We start from the raw sequence: 23,691 nt of genomic DNA, 5'->3' as shown, positions 1-23,691 counted from the left end.
GTTGTAGGGGGGCATGGACCTGACCAGGTAGTCACGGAGGGAACGGTCTTTGCAGAAGGCAGAAAGGGGTGGGGAGGGAAACATATCCCTGGTGGTGGGGTCTGTTTGGTGGTGGCGGAAATGTCGGCGGATGATTTGGTTTATGTGACGGTTGGTAGGGTGGAAGGTGAGCACCAGGGGCGTTCTGTCCTTGTTACAGTTGGAGGGGTGGGGTCTGAGTCGGAGGTGCGGGATGTGGACAAGATGAGTTGGACAGCATCTTTAACCACGTGGGAAGGGAATCCAGAAGAACAAGAGCAGCATGTGAACATTACCAATTTTAATCTCCCCTCCCAGTCACACAGCATACTAACTTAGAAATTTATTGCCATTCCTTCATTTTATCACAGGGTCAAAGTTCAGGAACTGCCTTCCTAACAGCACTGCGGATGCATTTATACCACACGGGCTAACTATTTAAGATGGCAGCTCACCACCAACGTTTTTTGGTGAAATAAAGAAATTAAGGTGTAATTAAGGATTAGCAACATATTCCGGGTATATGATTAGGCTTGGAAAGAGTTAATACCTGGCAACGTATAATTTGCAGCTCCCACAGTGGAAGAGAGTAAATGACTTGAGGGAGAATGTTCATGGCCTCACCACCATAGGGCACAGTTGGAGCTACCTATTAGTTCTATAAGAAATAATAAACTGGTTGTCCTTTAAACATACCAATGACTCAGTAATCTAATCCAAAATTAGACTAACCAGCACGCAATAATGATTCTGCCCACAATGCTCAAAACAGATGAATGAATAAAACATTGGGTGCACTACTGCTCTCCATTGCCAGGCATACATGAGCCAGGAAAAGTGGTACTATTTATTCCACTCTCTTAGTGTTCATTTGTGATGCAGAACAAACTGTGACTGTCCTTTTGATAATTTTCCAGTATAAAGCTGTTGTAAAACAGTTTTCAATTTGAAAAAGCCTTCAAGAAAGTGATTTTAAAAACTGCATCCCATGAAAAAAACATTACATTGAGTGGAATCTTAAAGCGATCTGACCGACAGATTATTTTTCAGATTTAGGTTTTGTTGTCACGCTTAATCAAGTACGTGGTACAAGAGTACAGTGAAAAGTGTACAATGTTGGCACACACGTGCCATTTAGGTACAAAGTACCTAGATACAAAACCTAGGTTACTGAAATAGAAAAAAAGAAATACGTTAAAAAGTTCAGCACTACAGTCTTCTTAGCATAAAAGTAGAAAATTAAAGAAGTTATAAAGTCAAACAGTCCTTTCTTGAACCATTAGCCAACAGATGCTCAAAGCTGGGCTTGCCTAAGGGGGTTCACTCTCCCCCAAATTGGATATGTTTTCATCCATGCTGGGCTAAGACTACCCTGGGCACACCAGGCTTCACTGCTACTCAGAAAACTTAGGCCCAGATCACCATTGTTGCCATCGAGGCTCATACTGGACCCCAGCCACTGCCATGCTCCGTCACTGCCACTGTCTCCAAAAGGTAAGTGAAAAAAACTGAAAACAAACCACCGCCATCTTGTATGCAGACTTGGGCTATGGCGAGATGTGTGGCAGAACCAAGCAACAAGTTCAGCGAGACTCACCACCATGCAAAGGTAATTTTGCTCCATCTTTTATGCTTTTCATAGCCATGTGTTAAGATACTCATTAGGCAGTAACAAGATTCCAACTGATGGTCATTATTGCTTGTTAAATGCCACAACTCACCTCATTAATAGTCAGACTTTACCAAAATTACTGAACTCACCAAAGGAGCCAGACTTCAGCTAAACCTAGGAAGGAAACCAGAGAGAACATTTGGCAGAGTGAGCTCACCGCTTGCTCCAAACCTCCAAGGCAAATACTGGGTAGCAACATTTCAGGACATGATCCATGGCCACCAAACAACTGCAATCCTCCTCCATGACACAAGAACTAACCAACCATCACGGCTTTCCTGGCACTTATATTATGCACTGGCACCGTGCCCTTGAAACACAGACTTGCATTGCAGTGTGTATCATTAAATTGACAGGCTGCAACATGGGTATTTTCTGCACAGGTTCAGGAAAACAGTTCACAGATTAAATCAAGCTACATCTTGAGGCTGTTCACTTGCTCTCTTCGCGCTTGTTCCCTAAGTATGTATCTGCATGCTCCCAGCATCCTTTGCATTGCCATGCTGTGTCAATTGCTGCAGTCAAACAACCAACCAGGCAGTTTCTTTCACTGATAAGCAGTTCTCAGTCCAGTGGATGCATGTCTTGCTGTACAGCAGTGTACTATGTCAATCTCACACCTGCCAGGAGCTTACACAGAAAACATGCTGATGCGCAGCAAGGAGGCAGCCATATATCCATCTTTAGGGGAATAGCAGAAGGAGGGTAATGGCCTAATGGTATTATCACTAGACTATTAATCAAGAGACAAGAAAGTGAGGACTGCAGATGCTGGAGATTAGACTCGAGAGTGAGGTGCTGGAAAAGCACAGCAGGTCAGGCAGCATCCGGGCAGCAGGAGAATTAACATTCTGGGCATAAGCCCTTCATCAGGGCTCAAAAATTCAGACATATATTTTGCTTCTGGCACAATCAAAATACATAATGATCGAATTATTATTCTACTCCCAAGCAGAATTACATCACTCATTCATGCCTGTGTCAATCAGGATTTATAGATTTGCTTACTTCATAGATATATTTGTCACTCAATATTTCAATGCTTCGTATCCGTAGATAGTACAGACACACAACATGAACCTACACCAATATAAGCTGTGGCACTGCATGATATAATTTGATAAAATTGTTTGCATTTTAATAATGTGGTTGATTTTTTGGGTTTTCCAACCATACTAATGGTCTCAATGCCAAGATGAGAAGTACGTACTGAGTTTTACAACCACAAAATGGCAGAAAGATCCTTATCTTCAAAGACTCGATTTTAACATCAAAGACCTTTGGTCCCTCTGCAACTCTTGCACACATAAAGTATGCGCAATCAGGCTTCCTTTCTTCTGGAAAGGAAATTATTTCCCAAACCATTGACACACACCACAAAATACTCCCACTCCGCTTCAGAGCATGGAAAATTTTCACCACGTGTAACATTGTGCAGCAGAAGACAATTATAAGCAACAACTGACTGAGGATATTAGTTAAATGAAAACCATCAACATATGGAAGATGTTAACATATGGAAAATTTTAAGCAAGGAATCATGACAAATTCTTAATGAAAAGTTTGATTATACCCTTAACCCTACAACTAGACTTCACTCCTTGTGTTTTAATGTTATATCAAGATTACCAAGATGATTAAGTTTCTCTCAAAAATTTTATGTGCATGATTGAATAATCAAAAACTTAAATAATGATATAGTTTTTACCTTATGACTTCTTAGTTTAATTGTGCAAAATCACCTTTGACATATCAATTACCAAGAAGTGAAATGTACTTAGAAATAAACTTGCTACGGTATAGATTGAGTGCATTGTGAAGAGAACTGTAGGGAACTTTCCAATTCATGTGTTTCATGGATGAACTGAACAAAAAAGTACATTTTTATAAGGGATAAAATAAAAATGGGAGTTAATTCTATGAATAAGAGCACTGAGAATAGTAAAGAGAGTAAAAAAGAAGTAAAAAGTTAGGAAGTCAAACAAGACTTGCTAATTCGCTTCTCAGCCTTTTGGCTCGGAATATGTGTAGTTTCTGTTCTTATCAGTTTAATCACTGATATCTCCCGAATGTGGGTGTGTTTGTATTAAATGGATTTTTGAAGCAGGGAGATGGCTTAAGGGCTTGCTCTGTCTTCTCCATGTATCAGCCTGGTATTGCAGTGTTTCCAGGAATGGTGCACCCAATGCCTACAAGTGGGTGGCACAGTGGTTAGCACTGCTGCCTCACAGCGCCAGAGACCTGGGTTCAATTCCTGCCTCAAGCGACTGACTGTGTGGAGTTTGCACATTCTCCCCATATCTGCGTGGGTTTCCTTTCACAGTTCAAAAAAAAACGTGCAGGTTAGGTGAATTGGCCATGCTAAATTGCCCGTAGTGTTAGGAGCCGGGGTAAATGTGGGGGAGTGGGTCTAGGTGGGTTGCGCTTCGGCGGGTCGGTGTGGACTTGTTGGGCCGAAGGGCCTGTTGCCACACTGTAAGTAATCTAAAAAAAAATTAACAAAGGCACTTTAACACAAGAAGTACACTCAAAGAAGTAAAAGAACCACTTAAAGTTGAAGCAGCCTTATTTTACTTGAAAATATTAAAGGGAATTATATAGTTAATAATTTTTTAAAATGGGGTTAGTCACCATCACCACCATCTTCAAGAAAGGGAATGGAGTGGACTGTGGAAACTACAAAGGAATCTCCCTACTCCCCATCACCAGGAAGATCATTGCCCAAATCTTTGCGAGGTTCCTTCTCCCAATTTCTAAAGAAATCCTTCTGAAAAGCCAGTATCAGAACAAACTATGAAACTAAGAACATTAATTTCACCGCTCATCAACTCCAAGACAAATGTCAGGAACATCATTAACCATTCTGCATGGCATTTGTCAATCAGCCCAAGGCTTTTGGCTCCGACAATTGGGAAGTGTAATGGAAGATCTCAGCATCATCTCCAAGATCAGCAAGGATTTCTTCTTTGTTCCAGATTTTTAGAAGCAGTTGTTGGAGATGACCTGTAAGCTATACTCCTTCAAGCTTGAAAACCTTGGTTGGAATCCCGTCCACTCCAGCAGCTTTTTCATTCTTCATGTGGTTAATGATGTCTTCAATGTCTGCTGTACCAGATGATAATCCAAACTCATCTTTGGTGGAGTTTTCCTCAAACACATCTTCATCTTAAACTTAAAATATAAACCATAACTATTAATTTAACCTGGGGTAGTGTTTATAGAGGAATGAGACGGTGTTAATTTCTGGGGCTGTAGATTATGAAAATGGCCTTTAGTGGACTGATATGTGTTCCTTGTCAGACGTGGGAGATTAAAGAGAGTTTAAGGATTACAGCGGATAATACCTGCCATAAATGCTGTTGGTTGCGAATCTTATCAGATCGAATGGATCGGTTGGAGAGACAGTTAGAAGCAATGAGGAATTTCCAACAACAGAATGCAAAAGATGGCAGTTATAGGAATGGGGGAAGTCTCAGATACAGTCACATAGATGGGTTAACTCCAAGAAAGGTGAGAGAGGTAGGCACCTAGTGCAGGAGTCTTTGGTGGCTATACCCATTTCAAACAAGTATGCTGTTTTGGAAAATGTAATGGGGGATGGATTCTCAGGGGAACCTAGCACAAACAGCCAAGTTTCTGGTATTGAGACTGGCTCCAATACAACGAGGGGTATGTCGGGTTCCAAGAGATCAATTGTGTTAAGGGATTCTCTAATTCAAGGTATAGGCAGAAGTTTCTGTGGCCAGCAGCGAAAAATCAGAATGGTGTGTTGCTTCCCTAGTGCCAGCATCAGGGATGCCTCAGAGAGGGTGCAGAATGTTCTCATGAGGGAGAGGGGCCAGCAAGAGGTCATTGTCCACATTGGAACCAATGACATAGGAAGGGAAAAGGTTGAGAGTCTGAGGGAAGATTATAGAGAGTTAGGCAGGAATTTTAAAAAGAGGTTCTCGCGAATAGTAATATCTGGATTACTCCCGGTGCTACGAGCTAGTGAGGGCAGGAATAGGAGGATAGAGCAGATGAATGCATGGCTGAGGAGCTGTGTATGGACGAAGGAGTCATATTTTTGGATCATTGGAATCTTTTTCAGGGTAGAAGTGACCTGAACAAGAAGGGCGGATTGCACCTAAATTGGAAGAGAACTAATATACGGGCAGGGAGATTTGCAGGAGCTGCTCAGGAGGACTTAAACTAGTAAGGTGGGGGGGTGGGACCCAGGGAGATAGTGAGGAAAGAGGTCAAACTGACACTGATACAGTTGAGAACAAAAGCGAGTCAAACAGTCAGGGCAGGCAGGGACAAGGTAAAACTAATAAATTAAACTGCATTTATTTCAATGCAAGGGGCCTAACAAGGAAGGCAGATGAACTCAGGGCATGGTTAGGAACATGGGACTGGGAAACCATAGCAATTACAGAAACATGGCTCAGGGATGGACAGGACTGGCAGCTTAATGTTCCATGAGACAAATGCTACAGCAAGGATAGAAAGGGCGACGAAACAGGAGGGGGGAGTGGCATTTTTATTAAGGGACAGCATTTACAGCTGTGCTGAGGAGGATTTTCCTGGAAATACATCCAGGGAAGTTATCTGGGTGGAACAGAGAACCAGGAAAGGGATGATCACGTTATTGGGATTGTATTATAGACCTCCTAATAGTCAGAAAGAAATTGAGAAACAAATTTGTAAGGAGATCTCAGCTATCTGTAAGAATAATAGGGTAGTTATGGTAGGGGATTTTAACTTTCCAGACATAGACTGGGACTGCCATAGTGTTAAGGGTTTAGATGGAGAGGAATTTGTTAAGTGTGTACAAGAAAATTTTCTGATTCAGTATATGGACATACCTGCTACAGAAGGTGCAAAACTTGACCTACTCTTGGGAAATAAGGCAGGGCAGGTGACTGAGGTGTCAGTGGGAGAGCACGGTGGGGCCAGCGATCATAATTCCATTAGTGTTAAAATAGTGATGGAAAAGGATAGACGAGATCTAAAAAGTTGACGTTCTAAATTGGAGAAAGGCCAATTTTGACTGCTTTAGGTGGGCGGCGTGGTGGCTCAGTGGTTAGCACTGCTGCCTCACAGCACCAGGGTCCCAGGTTCAATCCCAGCCTCGGGTAATTGTCCGTGTGGAGTTTGCACATTCTCCCTGAGTCTGCGTGGGTTTCCTCCGGATCCTCTGGTTTCCTCCCACAGTCACAAAAGATATGCAGGTCAGGTGAATTGGCAATGCTAAATTGCCCACAGTGTTAGGTTCATTAGTCAGAGAGAGATGGGTCTGGGTGGGTTACTCTTTGGAGGGTCGGTGTGGACTTGTTGGGCCAAAGGACCTGTTTCCACACTGTAGGGAACCTAAGCTTAAAAAAAAACTTTCGAAAGCTGATTGGGGGCAGATGTTCGTAGGTAAAGGTACGGCTGGAAAATGGGAAGCCTTCAGGAATGAGATAATGAGAATCCAGAGAAAGTATATTCCTGTCAGGGTAAAAGGAACGGCTGTTAGGTATAGGGAATGCTGGATGACTAAAGAAACAGAGGGTTTGGTTAAGAAAAAGAAGGAAGCATATGCAAAGTATAGACAGGATAGATCGAGTGAATCCTTAGAAGAGTATAAAGGCAGTAGGAGTATACTTAAGAGGGAAATCAGGAGGGCAGAAAGGGGACATGAGATAGCTTTGGCAAATAGAATTAAGGAGAATCCAAAGGGTTTTTATAAATACATTAAGGACAAAAGGGTAACTAGGGAGAAAATAGGGCCTCTCAAAGATCAGCAAGGCGGCCTTTATGTGGAGCCACAGAAAATGGGGGAAATACTAAAAAAAATGGGCGGCACGGTGGCACAGTGGTTAGCACTGCTGCCTCACAGCGCCAGAGATCCGGGTTCAATTCCCGCCTCAGGCGACTGACTGTGTGGAGTTTGCACGTTCTCCCCGTGTCTGCGTGGGTTTCCTCCGGGTGCTCCGGTTTCCTCCCACACTCCAAAGATATGCAGGCAAGGTGAATTGGCCATGCTAAATTGCCCGTAGTGTTAGGTAAGGGGTAGATGTAGATGTAGATGTAGGGGTATGGGTGGGTTACGCTTCGGCGGGGCGGTGTGGACTTGTTGGGCCGAAGGGCCTGTTTCCACACTGTAAGTAATCTAATCATCTAATCTAATCTAATTATTTTGCATCAGTATTTAATGTAGAAAAGGATACGGAAGATATAGAGTGTAGGGAAATAGATAGTGACATCTCGCAAAATGTCCAAAGTACAGAGGAGGAAGTGCTGGATGTCTTGAAATGCATAAAGGTGGATAAATCCCCAGGACCTGATCAAGTGTACCCTAGAGTTCTGTGGGAAGCTAGAGAAATGATTGCTGGGCCCCTTGGTGAGATATTTGTATCATCGATAGTCATAGGTGAGGTGCCGGAACATTGGAGGTTGGCTAACGTGGTGCCACTGTTTAAGAAAGGTGGTAAGGACAAGCCAGGGAACTATAGACCGGTGAGCCTGACGTCGGTGGTGGGCAAGTTGTTGGAGGGAATCCTGAGGGACAGGATGTACATGTATTTGGAAAGGCAAGGAGTGATTAGGGATAGTCAATATGGCTTTGTGTGTGGGAAATCATGTCTTACAAACTTGATTGAGTTTTTTGAAGAAGTAACAAAGAGGATTGATGAGGGCAGAGCAGTAGATGTGATTTATATGGATTTTAATAAGATGTTCAACAAGATTCCCCATGGGAGATTGATTAGCAAGGTTAGATCTCACGGAATACAGAGAGAACTAGCCATTTAGATACAGAACTGGCTCAAAAGGTAGAAGACAAGAAGGTGGTGGTGGAGGGTAGTTTTTCAGACTCGAAACCTGTGACCAGTGGAGTGCCACAAGGGTCCTCTACATTTTGACATTTACATAAATGATTTGGATGTCAGCATAAGAGTTACAGTTAGTAAGTTTGCAGATGATACCAAAATTGGAGGTGTAGTGGATGGTAAAGAGGGTTACCTCAGATTACAACAGGATCTAGACCAGATGGGCCAATGGGCAGAGAAGCGGCAGATGGAGTTTAATTCAGATAAATGTGAGGTGCTGCATTTTGGGAAAGCAAATCTTAGCAAGACGTACAAACTTACTGATAAGTTCCTAGGAAGTGTTGCTGAACAAAGAGACCTTGGAGTGCAGGTTCATAGTTCCTTGAAAGTGGAGTTGCAGGTAGATAGGATAGTGAAAAAAGCTTTTGGTATACATTCGTTTACTGGTCAGATTATTGATTACAGGAGTTGGGAGGTCATGTTGCGGCTGTACAGGACATTGGTTAGGCCACTGTTGGAATATTGTGTGCAATTCTGGTCTCCTTCCTATCTGAAAGATGTTGCGAAACTTGAAATGGTTCAGAAAAGATTTACAAGGATGTTGCGAGGGTTGGAGGATTTGAGCTATAGGGAGAGGCTAAACAGGCTGGGGCTGTTTTCCCTGGAGCATCGGAGGCTGAGGGGTGACCTTATAGAGGTTTACAATATTATGAGGGGCATGGAGAGGGTAAATAGACAAAGTCTTTTCCCTGGGGTCGGGGAGTTCAGAACTAGTGGGCATAGATTGAGGGTGAGATTGGAAAGATATAAAAGAGACCTAAGGGGCAACTTCTTCACACAGAGGTTGGTACATGTATGGAATGAGCTGCCAGAGGATGTGGTGGAGGCTGGTACAATTGCAACATTTAAGAGGCATTTGGATGGGTATATGAATCGGAAGGATTTGGAGGGATATGGGCCGGGTGCTGGCAGGTGGGACTAGATTGAGTTGGGATATCTGGTCGGCATGGACGGGTTGGACTGAAGAGTCTGTTTCCATGTTGTACATCTCTATGACTCTATCTATGATTGTATCACAGTTTAGGGGTTCTTTAAAGTGTTCTCTCTCGTGAAGGTTCGTATTTTCTCTGTCTTCCAAAGGGCTTCTGTTCTTACTTTGCACCAGTTTGAGACCAAGGGTGTTATGTCCATATATCGCCTTGGTGACAGTGAAGCAGTCCCAGGTGTCACACCTATCAGCAAGAAGTTGTAGCTCCATTGCTGAGCATCAGACTCTGAAAACAAGTATTCAAAAAAGACATCACATAGAACTCACTGTGTGGACCAAGAGGAATTAGAGGTCACCAAGCACTGAATATTGTACGGGTAAGTGAAACCTCAAACCATCAGGTTACAAATTCTGTGGAAATTGAACTTCTATCATAGGTTTGGATCATGAAAAATACTTCACCCTCTTATTCAATCAGGTGGAAACTACAATCTAGGAAATTATAGACTCAGTCTTCCTGCATTGGCTCTGGATAAATTCTAAATGCTGAGCCAGAAATTGTTGGCCTCTTTAGAGTAAAGCTAGTTCACAGCAAACTGAATTAATTGTGCCAAATTTTGCGTAGTCAAGTTATTTGAATAATTAAAGGATCTAATACTGTGTTCAATTTGCTTTAGTGATGTACCTCATTCCATATTTGCTAGGGCATCCTGCTATTATTCAGGAAACCCATCTGAGTTATGATAGATCTATTACTTTTACAAATCCAAAGCCCAACATATGTTTTGGTCCCCTTTCTTTTAATTTGAACACAACGGACTGCAGTATTCACCAGACAGGCTGCAGGCTGCCTTCTCCAACAGTAAGCAGACCTGCAGTCCTTTTAAGTACGAAGTGTTATACCTACATAAATGTAGGCCTATCAGGAGCAGGAGTACCCATTAAAATCAATCCATGATATCCTAGTTGCTTCAATCCATGATATCCTAATTACAAACCTCACATTGCCCTCATAACCATGGGTTCGGGTACAATTTTGGTCAAAATTCTTGTCCATCATCATTTAGAACCAGTGAACTGCCTCTGGGGCCACTACTGGAGCTTGCATCTCATTGGTAATAGAAAATTAAGTAAGATAATCAATTTCCCATGGTCGTGTTGTCAATTTCTGAAACTCATGCAGTGGTTGCCCTTCATGGATTATACCTATGGTTATGTTTCTAATCAATGATGTCAATATTCATTAATTTGGAAGTACCAGTGTTGGACTGGGGTATACAAAGTTAAAAATCACACAACACCAGGTTATAGTCCAATAGGTTTATTTGGAAGCACTAGCTTTCTGAGTGCTGCTCCTTCATCAGGTGGTTGTGGAGTATACGATCATAAGACACAGAATTTATAGCAAAAGTTTACAGTGTGATGCAACTAAAGTTATATATTGAAAAGACTTGGATTGTTTGTTACATCTCTCGTCTTTTAGAATGGGCATGTTGGTTTCAGTTCTTTCATATGTAAATCCCAGAACCTTTTTTAACATTACATTCTCAAGTGAACTTTAACAATAGGTGCCATGTCAGCTCAGGTAATGCATTGAAGGTGTGAGGTGCACTGTCTGAGGCTGTCTGTTCAGACTGATTCTATTTCTAAAAAATGGATTGTAAACTTTTGCTATAAATTCTGTGTCTTACGATCTTATCCTCCACAACCACCTGAAGGAGCAGTGCTCCAAAAGCTTGCGCTTCCAAATAAACCTGTTGGACTATAACCTGGTATTGTGATTTTTAACAATACTCATTAATGTTGACTTCATTTTGAGATCAATACGACTGATACTATTAGCTACTTATAAAGTGGCCATTATTATCATGCAGACATTTGAAGAATATTAACTGATTATGTTCTCATGCACACAAATACATGTCTTACAGTTGGATGGAAATTGTTGAAAATTACTACTACTGCACAAAATAGCAATTAAACAAGTTTGTTTACCTTTCTTTCAAGTTTGTTAATTGTATTAAATGATTAATCTAATTTGTTTACATTGCAATGTTTGTTGTTGCCCTCATAGCATTGTACCAAATTGAACATTTGGCTTTGATGTTACATGTGGTATATTGTCAACTGAAAATACTTCATAAAATTTTAAGCAACCTGTAGAGAAAGTGAACTTTCTTTCAAATACACATTGCTCGGGGAGGGGATTTTATCACTGGACTGTCAATCCAGAGACTCAGAAAATGTTCTGGGAACCTGGTTCAATTTTTCACCACAGCAGACAGTGGAATTTGAATTCAATAAAGTTAAAATCTGGACTTAATCGTTTAACGGTGACCATGAAACCACTCTCAATCATTAAGGAAAAACCCATCCGATTCACTAACGTCCTTTAGGGAAGGAAGCTGGTCTGAAAGCCATCCCCCCCTTTCTCCTGCTTCAAACCATTTAACCCCAAGACCCCTACCCAAGGCAATATTGATCATTAGCGTTCCCTTGGTAATCCTCTGTCCCAGCATTCCAGGATGTTTTGTCCTGGCTGCAACCATGGACTCCATCATGGCATTCCTAATGAAGGGCATTTGCCCAAAACGTCAATGTTCCTGCTCCTCGGATGCTGCCTGACCTGCTGTGCTTTTCCAGTACTACTCTAATCTTGACACTAATCTCCAGAATCTGCAGTACCCACTTTCGCCTCCATCACGGCATTGCAGTCTCTTACTGGCCTGCAGCTCTTGGCAATTGGCACTTCCCTCATCCTCAATCCTAATTCTGGCAAGATCCCACTGGCAACCAATCAGTTGCCTAACTGCTCGAGGATCTGCAGACTTTCCAATCTTCATAAGTTGCTGGTTTTCTTCCAGCAAAATCTCTTACTTTTGGATTTGATAGAAAGGAAAAATCAGAGCTAAAATCTTTATCACATCAAGAATTATGGCAAGTGTAAACGGTAGTATTTAAAATCCTTACAGGGTGAAAAGACGCCATTCGGCTCATCAAGTCTGCAGCAACCCTTCAAAGAACGTCCCATCCAGACCCAGTCCCCTACTCTATCCCCTTAATCCTGCATTGTCCATGGCTAAATCACCTAGCCTACGTATCCCTTGATGCTACTGACAATTTAGCATGACCAACTCACCTAACCTACTCACCTTTGGACTGTGGAAAGATATCAGAGCACCCGACACAAACTCTCACAGACATGAGAAGAACGTGCAAACTCAATACAGATAGACATCAGGCTGGAATCAAGCATAGGTTCTGGTGCTGTGAGGCAGCAGCGCTAACCACTGAACCACCATGTTATGTCATAATGAGTGCCATCATTTTCTTCATCAGTATTTATAGTTTTCCAATTAGGTGCTGAGTTGCTTGACAAACATATGAAAAAAGTAAATAACATGAAAAATACAACAAACACTGATTTTAGATTTTAAAAAGAGCCAGTACAGTAGTTTGATCTTGATAGAATCACATACGTATGCTGTATTAGTGATTCACATATAGCATGGTTGCACAATACTTTTGCTATGCATTGGAGCTGTAATTATAGGAACAAATCACATGTCATTGCTTGCTGCCAGTGGGTCCTCACATTCAGCCAATAAGATTCGCGAGGTCAGGTGTAAACTATTTCAAAGAAAATAATCTCACTGAATTATGTTTAGGTTGTGGTTAGATTAGAGTGGTGCTGGAAAAGCACAGCAAGTCAGGCAGCATTCGAGGAGCAGGAAAATCGACGTTTTGGGCAGGAATAGAGTGACAACTGAGTTACAAAATTATTTAGTGTTGGAACCAAGTGGAAAGATATGTATGTTATGAATCACAAATTTGTCATTTTATTTAACTACCATGAATCTGCAGTTCTGGTTTCTTAAAACTATGAAAAGATGGAAAAGATTGTTTTGAGTAGTTGAAGGAGGATGAGGATTACAATGAGGATTATAGATGGCATACTAAATGCAAGAGACTCGTAAATATATTTCACTTGTTCTGCAAAGAAGTTTATGAAACTTCTTAATTGGAATTTTGGAGTTAATGTTTAAGGAGGAAATTGTATCAACATTCAAGATTAGATTGAATAGCAGGATGAAGGAAATTTAGGAACAGGCTAGGTAATTGTGATTAGAAATGTGTGTTTGTGTGGAAGGAACATTTTGATTTAGGCTGGTTAGGTTGAATGTCTTTTTCCATGTTGTAAGTTGAATGTATTTCTATGTATAAACAGCTGAGACCATGGATTTTTTTCTAAGGATTCGGTAGTTCCCTAGCTGGATCACTGTGACACTAAGCCAATAATTTATTCCATGGACTAACTTAAAACTGGTATTTATGTACTTCACACTTACTTTTCTCTTTTCCATCTCATTTTTGCTCCACAAACTGTTTGGCTGTGTCTTTCCTCTATTCAAATCAACTAGAAATCACTCATAAATCACTCAGAGTAGGGCACTACTGTAGATGGCAACAATTTCAGGAAGGGATACCCCTTGAGTATTGGTCCCCGCTGAGGAGATCAGATTGGAGAATCACATTTTGTCTGCTATTTATACTTTTTGCGTCAGGCCATACACCCCGAGATTTATACATATCTGTGATTTGTGAAGATGCCTAATTAGAACTTAGGGTCTTCTACTTTCAACAGAGAGTAAATTCACCTTACGAAATTAGGGACAACATGGCTTTTGCAGCACTATTACCTGCTCCACTTGGATGCTGAACAAAAGAAAGAGGCCAGCTTTTCATTCCCAGTTTCTCTAAAATTGATTGGTGGCATTCAAGACAATGTCTCCAGAACATTAGCAAGAGATTCTGGATAATAGTTCACTAATTTTACAGCAAAGCCACCACCTCCTGCAAATTTCAGGTTATTATTTTCTATCCATTAAATCAGTAACATAAACTCACATGATTTCCTCAACAGTGTTTGCTGGTAGCAGCATTACTTACTATGAATACCTAATGATGGATACAGCTCTTTAGACCAAGCATACTAAGTATATTTTTTGTGATTAAAATTTGATCCTCCTGGAATCCAGGACACTAAACAAATATGAACCATTTATGAATTTTTTAAACATTAAGATGATTCAAGCAGTGGCCAGTCTGTCAATGTTTTGAGTTCAGAAATGCTGATACAAGTAACAGTGTGAGATTTATCCATAACATTGATTACAAAAGAGCAAGCTAAAGCAGGCTTTAGGGAGACTTGAGACTATCTATCTAAAGCTTTTTTTGAAAACTCTAAATGGATTTTATCAAAACTTTACTGCATTTTGTGTATTGATTAGTTATTTTTGCCCAGAAGATTGTCTACTTTTGTGTTTTTGTTTTAGTTATATTTCTAAATGGAAGACTTTGATGTGACTCATGTTTTTAAGCAAGACAAATCTGCTTGAACATACTGAAAAACTCTTAACAATAAAGTCCGTTGACCAGATGCCTCAGCAGTTAGCCACTTTTCAACTATCAGCTTGACTTTCAAATTTCAAATGCCATCATAATTGAAAAAAGAAGAATCAAGATAGACAACTGAAATTGACCCTGAGCTACAAATATTACTAGCCTAATATCAGCATCTGAGTAAGTAATTCTGTCTTCATAACCTTTCTTGTAAAGCAGAGACAGTCAAGAGCTGTGCTGTCTCCTACAAAATTATCTTTACCCAACATCTGGATCCAGGATGGTCCTTCCCAAACAAACAAAGGTTACTACAGCATGAAGCTTTTATGCAACCACATCCTTGCAAGTGACCCCAGGCACATCAGCCGATCATTTAAACTGCAGTGCAAATGTATCAAGGAAATGACAACTGTTTATAACAGTTAACAGTTCCATAATTTTACTTGTGTGACGTAAACATTAGCTGAACAGGATACATTGCTTTCACTAAGTGGTGGAGATTCCTCATGTGTTCAGGATTGCACTTAGAAACTATGTAGGCATCAGGTCTGTTCAGACCATCAAATGCCTTTCAAGAGGGAACATGCTTACATCAACTTCTATTCGGGTGGCACTTGGCAACAGAAAAGTTACCCCTCATTCTTTTACCATTTTTCATGCGTTATGCCAAAATAAAAGAGACTACCATAAGGATTTAACTTGATTGAAAAAAGGGGAAATCATTGTTTGATTAATTGTTATACAGGCAATTTATTCCGTGATCTATTTTATCACTGACTCAATACTTATTTACACATGATGAAAATGGTGTCAATGGCTTAGAGTTGCTGTTAACGTTATGGTTCAATGCCACTTTTGTATGATTGTTGCACCAGTCTTTTTTTGAAAAAGTTATGAATGGCTGATTGAAAAATAATTTTCACACAAATAATTGTCACTGGAGGACTCATCAGGGTGCATTTGTAGAAATGGCTTGGCAAACGTTATGAATTGGCACGAACAGTATAAAGAACTGTCAGTTTGGTTTTGGGGTATGAATAGATATGAGTTAGCATGGACGGGATATGAGCAAATGGTATGAGGAATGAGCATAAAAGGGTGGCAGAGTGGCTCAGTACTGCTGCCTCACAGCACTAGGGTCCCAAATTGAATTCCAGCCTCGAGCAACTGTCTGTGTGGAGTTTGCACATTCTCTCAGTGTCTGCTTTGGTTTTCTCCAGACATTCTGGTTTCCTCCCACAGTGCAAAAATGTGCCGGTTAGGTGCATTGACCATGCTAAATTGCCCATAGTGGCCAGGGATGTGTATGTTGGATAGATCAGCCATGGGAAACTTAGAGTTACATGGAAAGGATAGTGGGGTGAGTCTGGTTAGGATGCTCTTCAGAAAGTCAGTGTGGACTTGTTAGGCCAAATGGCCTATCTTCACAGTGTAAGGATTCCAATATTTGATTTATTGTCATGTGTACCTCAGTAAAATGAAAAGCTTTGTTTACGAACAGTACAGTCAGATCATAGGATACAAGGACATAGGTTGCGATTAACTTGGACAGCATAAGGCATATGGGTTACACCGCACAGGACAAAAGCGAGGCAAGATCAACATTAACACGATCAGCATTATTTGAAATTAGAGAGTCTGTTCATCATTCGAATAACAGCAGGGAAGAAGCTATTATTGAACTTGCTGGTGTATGTGTTCAAGCTTCTGTATCTTCTGCCTAATGGAAGAAGTTGGAGAACTGCATTATCAGGGTGAAATGGGTCTTAAATGATGTTGGCAGCCTTTCTGCGGCAACGAGTGTAAATGGAGTCCACGGATGGGAGTTTGGCTTCCATAATGCTCTAGGTTGTGTACACAACCTTACGTAGTTTCTTATGGTCCTGGGCAGAACAGTTGCCAAACCAGGCAGTTACAAACCCAAAAAGTATGCTTTCTATGGTGCATCTAAAAAAGTTGGTGAGGGTCCTTATGGACGTGCCAAGTTTCCTGAGCCGTCTGAGGAAGAAGAGGCATTGTTGTGCCTTCTTAACCATCGCATTTATATGGGAGGTCCAGGACAGGTTGCTGTGTATCATCAATCCGAGGAACTTGATTCTCTCAATCCTCTCAACCTCTGCTCAATTGATGTAGATGGGGGCGTGTTCTCCTCTTTTCTTTCTGAAGTCATTTATCAGTTCTTTATTTTTGCTGACATTGACAGAGAGGGTCAAATTTCCAGAGAACTGAAGTGGGCTTCTTTAACAGCCTGCCTCTCCACTCAGCAGCTCTTGCAGTACCCACAACTACATCATACCCTACCTCCCCAGCCTGCAATAGAAATCATGCCATCTGCAGCAGCAGCTATTTCTGAGGCATGTGCATCAAGAAAGGAAATTTCCCAACTCATACCTATCTGCCTTGATGATGATAATTGGTCTCTAAGTATTGGCAGACTATTCAATCATCTTTACAGCCTGTCCCACTCCCAACCTTGCCCAGAGTCCTTTATGGCAAATCATATTAGTACATTTTCTAGCATATATTATTCAATATCAATCATAAATGCTGAAGTGCTTTTTGTTGTCCCTATTTTAGAAACATTATTGCAAATTGCACGAACCATCTTTGTCACCCATTAGCCAACACTATCATCAAACCTAGTTAAAATCAGCTAATCCAATACAAACCTGAAAGCAAAATAATAATCCTGGTCTGCTATGCCACAAGATCCAGTTAGCAATAAGTAATTAGGCACATCTAACAATAATATTAACACACTGGTTATTTTATTATATTAAATGTTTAATGTAAATGCATAGGCACTAGAGTATTATTAAACAAAATTCATTACCATTTCTCATCAAGATAATTAAGGATAAGTAATTAAATACTGAGTCAAAAAAGTAGATTTGAGGGAGGGTGTAAAAGGAAACGGAAGAGGTGGAGAAGATTGGGAGTGAATTATATATCTTAGGGCTCAAATAATTGAAGGTATGGTTGCCTTTGGTGCAGTGATTAAAATCACAACTATGCACGTCAAAGTGTGCAGAAGTCTCAGGGGTTGTGGGACTAGAGGAAATTACAGGAATAGGAGGGCCAAGGGTATGAAAGGAGTCAGAAATATGGAAAATAATAATATTAAAATCAGAACGTTAGTCAGACTGAATGCCAGAGTAGCTCGACAAGCAGAACAGTGATAGTTGAATATAATTTTGTGCTAGTTAGCATACAGACAGCAATTTAGCATGAGCTCAAATCTATGAGGTAGAAGACGGGAGGCCAGACAGGAAGAAGTTAGAATACGTAAGTATAGATCCAAGTAAACAGGGCTTCAACACCAGAGATTAGTGTTAATGCTAAACTGAATTGCATTCAAATTATGGGAAACATGAAATTTAATGTACACATATACACCAGTATACTAAACATCTCGAAGAAAATTATTCTAACCCCAAACCTTCAAATCCTTTCAGATTATATCATTTTAACTGAGTAATATGATACAGAAAAACAAAGATCAAGAGTATCATTAATGATTAAGTTTATAATTAATTACTTCTGTAAGAGATGATATAATGAGGGATAAGGTGACGGTGACATTTATGGGTATAGTCAAAAAATAAAAGATGTAAGACTGCAGTGTAAGTTATGTACAGTCAGTTCCTCTATTATGTGGTAATTGCCTTCTTGTAAAGCCCCACATAATTGAAAAATTGTGCTTTAGAAACAGCGCTTAAGTATTGGTGATGCAATTGCATTACAGCTAACACATTTTTTTAAAAGTTTGTGTTTTAGAAACACCGTACCCAATTCAATCATGTTACAGAGAATTCACATTGTCGAAATACACATTATAGCAGAACGATCTGTATATGGCCTCTCGTAACAGCTTAAAGTGGTGGAATGAATTAATACAGCAAAGGCATACTGTTTTTAATGGGGGTTTTAACTTTAATATAGATTAAGATAAGAAGGCTAGTTTACATTAGGTAATAAATTTTTTGAATGTGTTCAGTATAGATTCCTGCAACATTGTGCCCTACAATGCAAAAGGGGTGGGTCATATTAGAATCAATATTAAGCCAAATTCAGTTAAAGGTTTATTAGCTTATGAACATTTAATAGCAATTTTAATATGATTGACGTTAATGTTGGAGGAAAAATGAAAACGTTATTAAGATTCTTGGTTTAACAAAGACTGACTTTAACATGCTGAGACAGACAGTCAACAGTAAACTTGACAACTTTGTTAACTCATTAAAAAGCAGAAGACAGTGGAAAAACAATTTAATATGGAATACAGCCATTTTGTTTCACTCAGTGGCAAAAATTAACTTTTCCAAAATAAAAGACTACGAAACAGGCACAGGACAACATAAAACAGTACAAAAATGCAAAAACTAGCACAGACCCAGAAATTGACACAGATGCCAAGAATATCAAAAGTTACAATAGATCATGACTTATAGTTTGAAGACAGCCCAAATTTCAATGCGGAAATTCATGCTTATGCATATACGCAGCATATAAGTGAACTCTCATATTAGTTACCGACCTCCATTTTCACCTCAGAAATGTACGTATTACTTTTATTGTAGGTTAACGTATGGCATCAAGCAATGTGCGAAGAAGGCAAGTACATGTTCTAGAACAGTGTCCGCACAGCTAACTGTATATGGCAAGTTGAATAGGACAGAGATTTAGTTTCTCGAGCAAATGCAACACAAAGCTCCTTTCAAACTAAAAATTTGTTCATTCATCAAATAGCTGAACTGCAGTGGTAAATTTTGGTGTTACTGAAAAGCTGACATGTGAAAGGAAAAGGGAGGAATTCACTCTGGAGAAGATGTTAAGACTCAACAACTGGCATTATCTTGGGAAGCATGTATTGGGATGAGTCCTTGAAAATCACCAGAATGAAATCATCACCACCCAGATACTGAATGCGTAAATACACACAAGTGGACCAAATCAGACTCTCAGACCAGCAGAGATTTCAGGCCAACTGCTCATTGATGTAACTGCTTTATGGAACAAAATGATCTAATGCTAGAGAGGGTTCAGAAGAGATTTACCAGGATTTTGCCAGGTATGGAAGGTTGAGTTATAAAGAAAGGCTGAATTGGCTGGGACTTTTTTTCACTAGAGCTTAAATGGTTGAGAGTTGAACTTATAGATATTTATAAAATCATGAGGGGCATAAATAGGGGTAATGGTATGTGTCTTTTCCCTAAGATGGAGGATTTCAAGACTAGGGGTCACATTTTAAGGAGAGAGGAGAGAGATTTTAAAAAAGACATGAGTGGGGTTCCAAGATGGTGGTGATTTTAAAAGATTGCATTGCAGAGCTCCACACCACATCGCAAGCGGGACCAAGTCCTAACCCGCCCTACCCGGACCATCATAATATCCTAAGACTCTGGAAAAGTTGTGGAGTCCCAAGAAACTGTTAGAGAGTAACTTACTTTGGTTTTCGCCGTCCGAGATGCCAAAGAAGGGAGGAGGTACGTCCGAGGCCGGACCCGTGGCCTATCCTGAAGGATCCTCGGACTGGATTTCCTACCAGGTCCCGGTAAAGGAGCTCACGAAATCTCATGAGATGTTGGGAACACAGATAGAGGAGAAGCTGGCCCTGATCTCTATCATGCTGCAAAAACATGAACAGCAGCTGGGACACCTTGAGAAAAGGATGGATGAGGTAGAACGCAGAATCACAGTGGTGGAAGCTGATACCAATTCCTCCAAGGAGATTACAACAGGATTTTGACTAGATGTGCCAATGGGCTGAGGAATGGCAGATGGAGCTTAATTTAGATAAATGCGAGTGCTGCATTTTAGGAAAGCAAATCTTAGCAGGACTTATATACTTAATGGTAAGGTCCTAAGGAGTGTTGCTGAATGAAGAGACCTTGGAGTGCAGGTTCATAGGTCTTTGAAAGTGGAGTCACAGGTAGATAGGATAGTGAAGAAGGTGTTTGGTATGCTTTCCTTTATTGGTCAGAGTATTGAGTACAGGAGTTGAGAGGTCATGTTGCTGCTATACAACACATTGGTTAGGCCACAGTTGGAATATTGTGTGCAATTCTGGTCTCCTTCCTATCGGAAAGATGTTGTGAAACTTGAAAAATGTTCAGAAAAGATTTACAAGGATGTTGCCAGAGTTGGAGGATTTGAGCTATAGGGAGAGTTTGAATAGGCTGGGGCTGTTTTCCCTGGAGCATCAGAGGCTGAGGGATGACCTTGTAGAGGCTTACAAAATCATGATCATCATAAACAGACAAAGCCTTTTCCCTGAGGTGTGGGAGTCCAGAACTAGAGGGCATAGGCTTAGGGTGAGAGGGGAAAGATATAAAAGAGACTTAAGAGGCAACTTTTTCATGCAGAGGGTGGTACGAGTATGGTATGAGCTGCCAGCGGAAGTGGTGGAGGCTAGTACAATTGCAACATTTAAAGGCATCTGGATGGATATATGATTAGGAAGGATTTGGAGGGATATGGGCCAGATGCTGGCAAGTGGGACTCGATTAGGTTGGGATATCTGGTCAGCCTGGACAAGTTGGACCAAAGGATCTGTTTCCGTGCTGTACGTCTCTATAAGTCTATGATAGGTTCCAGACCCTGGAGACATAGGTGCATAATTTGCTTGACCAAGTTGATGACCTCGAGAACAGGGACAGGAGAAAAAATATTCGGATATTGGTCTGCTGGAGGTTAAGGAAGGTGAGCGACTAGTGGAATCTATTGAGGACTGGTTGCCAAAATTCCTTAAGTTGAAGGATGGAATGAGAAGCTTAAAGATTGAGGGGGGATCACCGGGTCACAGTGCGGAGGTCAGGTCTGGACCAACGTCCTCATCCTGTCTTGGTACAGTTTCATCACTTATTGAGATGAGGAAAGAATCGTGGAAGCTTCCAGAATCCAGGGAATGGATCTTATGGGCCAAGTTTACGAGGGCTCTAAGATCATGTTTTTCCAGGACTTTTCAACAGTAGTGATCCAGAAAAGAAAATCCTATGATGGCATCAAGAAAAGACTGAGGGAGCTCAGGATCCAGTACTCTTTGAGGTATCCGGCGGTGCTACGGTTCACCTTAGATGGATCTGTACATCTCTTTGACACGTCAGAGAAGGCAAGAGACAAATTAACTTAATCTGAACAATTTAGTATGTACAAATAGTAGTGTTGTTTGGGTATGTCTCTACTTTTCTTTTCAAAGAGGCTTTCTTTTCCCTTTTTTTAAAATTGGTAATAATCTGGTCTAAACAATGCTTGAGGGCGGTTGGGATGTGTACTTTCAACTTCTAAGTTAAGTTATACCAAAGGATGGATGGGGTACTTACCATTTTTGGCAAAATTTCTTTGTTCACATTGTTATTCCATAGTGTATTTTCTTTCTTTGCTGCTTGTGTTTGTCGTGTGGCTCTAGCTAGGAGGAGAGAAAACGGTTGCGATAGCTAGATGTCTTCTTACGGGCAGATTATGCGTGGTTCAGGTATTTAAATGCCCTGACTGCAAAAATGGCAGCAGGATGGGAAGTTGGGTTTTGGGAGGTGTAGATGCCCCCTTTGGACAGGGGGTGAGTTCCCCTATTCAATGCCATTGACGCTTTATATGTTGGTTTGTTTTTTGGCTTTTGTTGTTTACAGTCTTTGATAGCTTTGTAAGTTTCTTAACTGCGGTGGTTTTAGTTTATGTAGTTTTTATGTTCGATGGATCTTGCGACACTAAGGCTTGGCGATTTGTAATTCGAGTTCCTCCTCTCTGGACTCTAAATGTTACTACAGAAGGTTATGGCTAATGACTTGATTAAATTGTGTACCTGGAACATCAAGGGGTGTCACTCACCAATTAAGAGGAAAAGTGTACTCTCTGCTTTATTACAGGAGACACACTTGAATGATAGGGAGCATTTGAAACGACAGCAGAATGGCTTTGATTGGGTTTATTTTTCATCTTTTAATACCAGAAGTAGGGGAATGGTCATATTGGTTCGGAGGAATCTTTCATTTAAGTTACAGAGTAAGTTAAGGATACACATGGGAGTTTTGTAATCCTCAAAGCCCTGATAAATGGGGAAGAATATGATGTTTTAAATGTTAACTGCCCTCCAGCCCATCCCCTCAAATTTCTGGTAAATGCTCTCTCTAAATTGATCAGTCTCAAGTCCCAACATGTTATTATAGGGGAAATTTTAATTGTCTTATGGATCCCATGGTAGACAGGTTGCCCAAAGGCACCCCAATATCCTCTGTACGAACTGAACATTTAGTCAATCTGTGTGTGGTGTTAGGGTTGGTGGACATCTGGAGGCGTCCCTACAGGCAGGGATTTTATGCTGTTTTCCAAGGCTTACTTCGACAGGCATTTGGTTGGCCAAGCTACAGAGGATTATGGCACTGCGGTCTTCATTGAATTCCATCCTCACGCAGACAGCAAAAAAGGAGCTTACTTTCACGAACCAAAGGCTATATGAGCATAGTGACAAACCAGGCAAGTATCTAGCGTATCTCGCCAGGGAAAGAAAAAAGAGTGCCCCTCAAGCCATCATGCCGATAAGGGAAGGGTCTGAGAACACGTGATTCCGAAAAGATTAATGTGGCATTCCAGAGATTTTACTCTGAATTACTCTGAGGGTTGTGAAGAGGGGCGGGCTAAGATGGAGTCCTTTTTCAAGAATCTGGAGCTCCCAGGTATGACCCCTGAACAAGAGTCTTTTCTCAATGCCCCCTTCACAGTGGAAAGACATCCAGTCCTGATGGACTTCCCAGTGAATTCTATTAGGGTTCTGTATGCATATTGTCAGACTCGATGCTGAACAAGTTCAATGACTCGTT

The 23,691-nt window shown here is 40.8% G+C and overlaps 1 protein-coding gene and 1 non-coding gene across 5 annotated transcripts in view; one reads left to right on the top strand and one right to left on the bottom strand.

Annotated features, from left to right (window-relative positions):
- The window catches only part of cfap299 (cilia and flagella associated protein 299), a 670,526-nt gene that overhangs the window by 506,187 nt on the left and 140,648 nt on the right, over positions 1–23,691 (bottom strand). The window lies entirely within an intron of this gene.
- LOC140483013 (U2 spliceosomal RNA) lies at positions 3,686–3,877 on the top strand. The gene has a single exon (XR_011961856.1). It is a non-coding gene; the product is annotated as a U2 spliceosomal RNA (small nuclear RNA).

The sequence above is a fragment of the Chiloscyllium punctatum genome, chromosome 1 (assembly GCF_047496795.1).
Source record: "Chiloscyllium punctatum isolate Juve2018m chromosome 1, sChiPun1.3, whole genome shotgun sequence".
NCBI lineage: Eukaryota > Metazoa > Chordata > Chondrichthyes > Orectolobiformes > Hemiscylliidae > Chiloscyllium > Chiloscyllium punctatum.
This window is presented reverse-complemented; position numbering and strand designations above follow the sequence as displayed.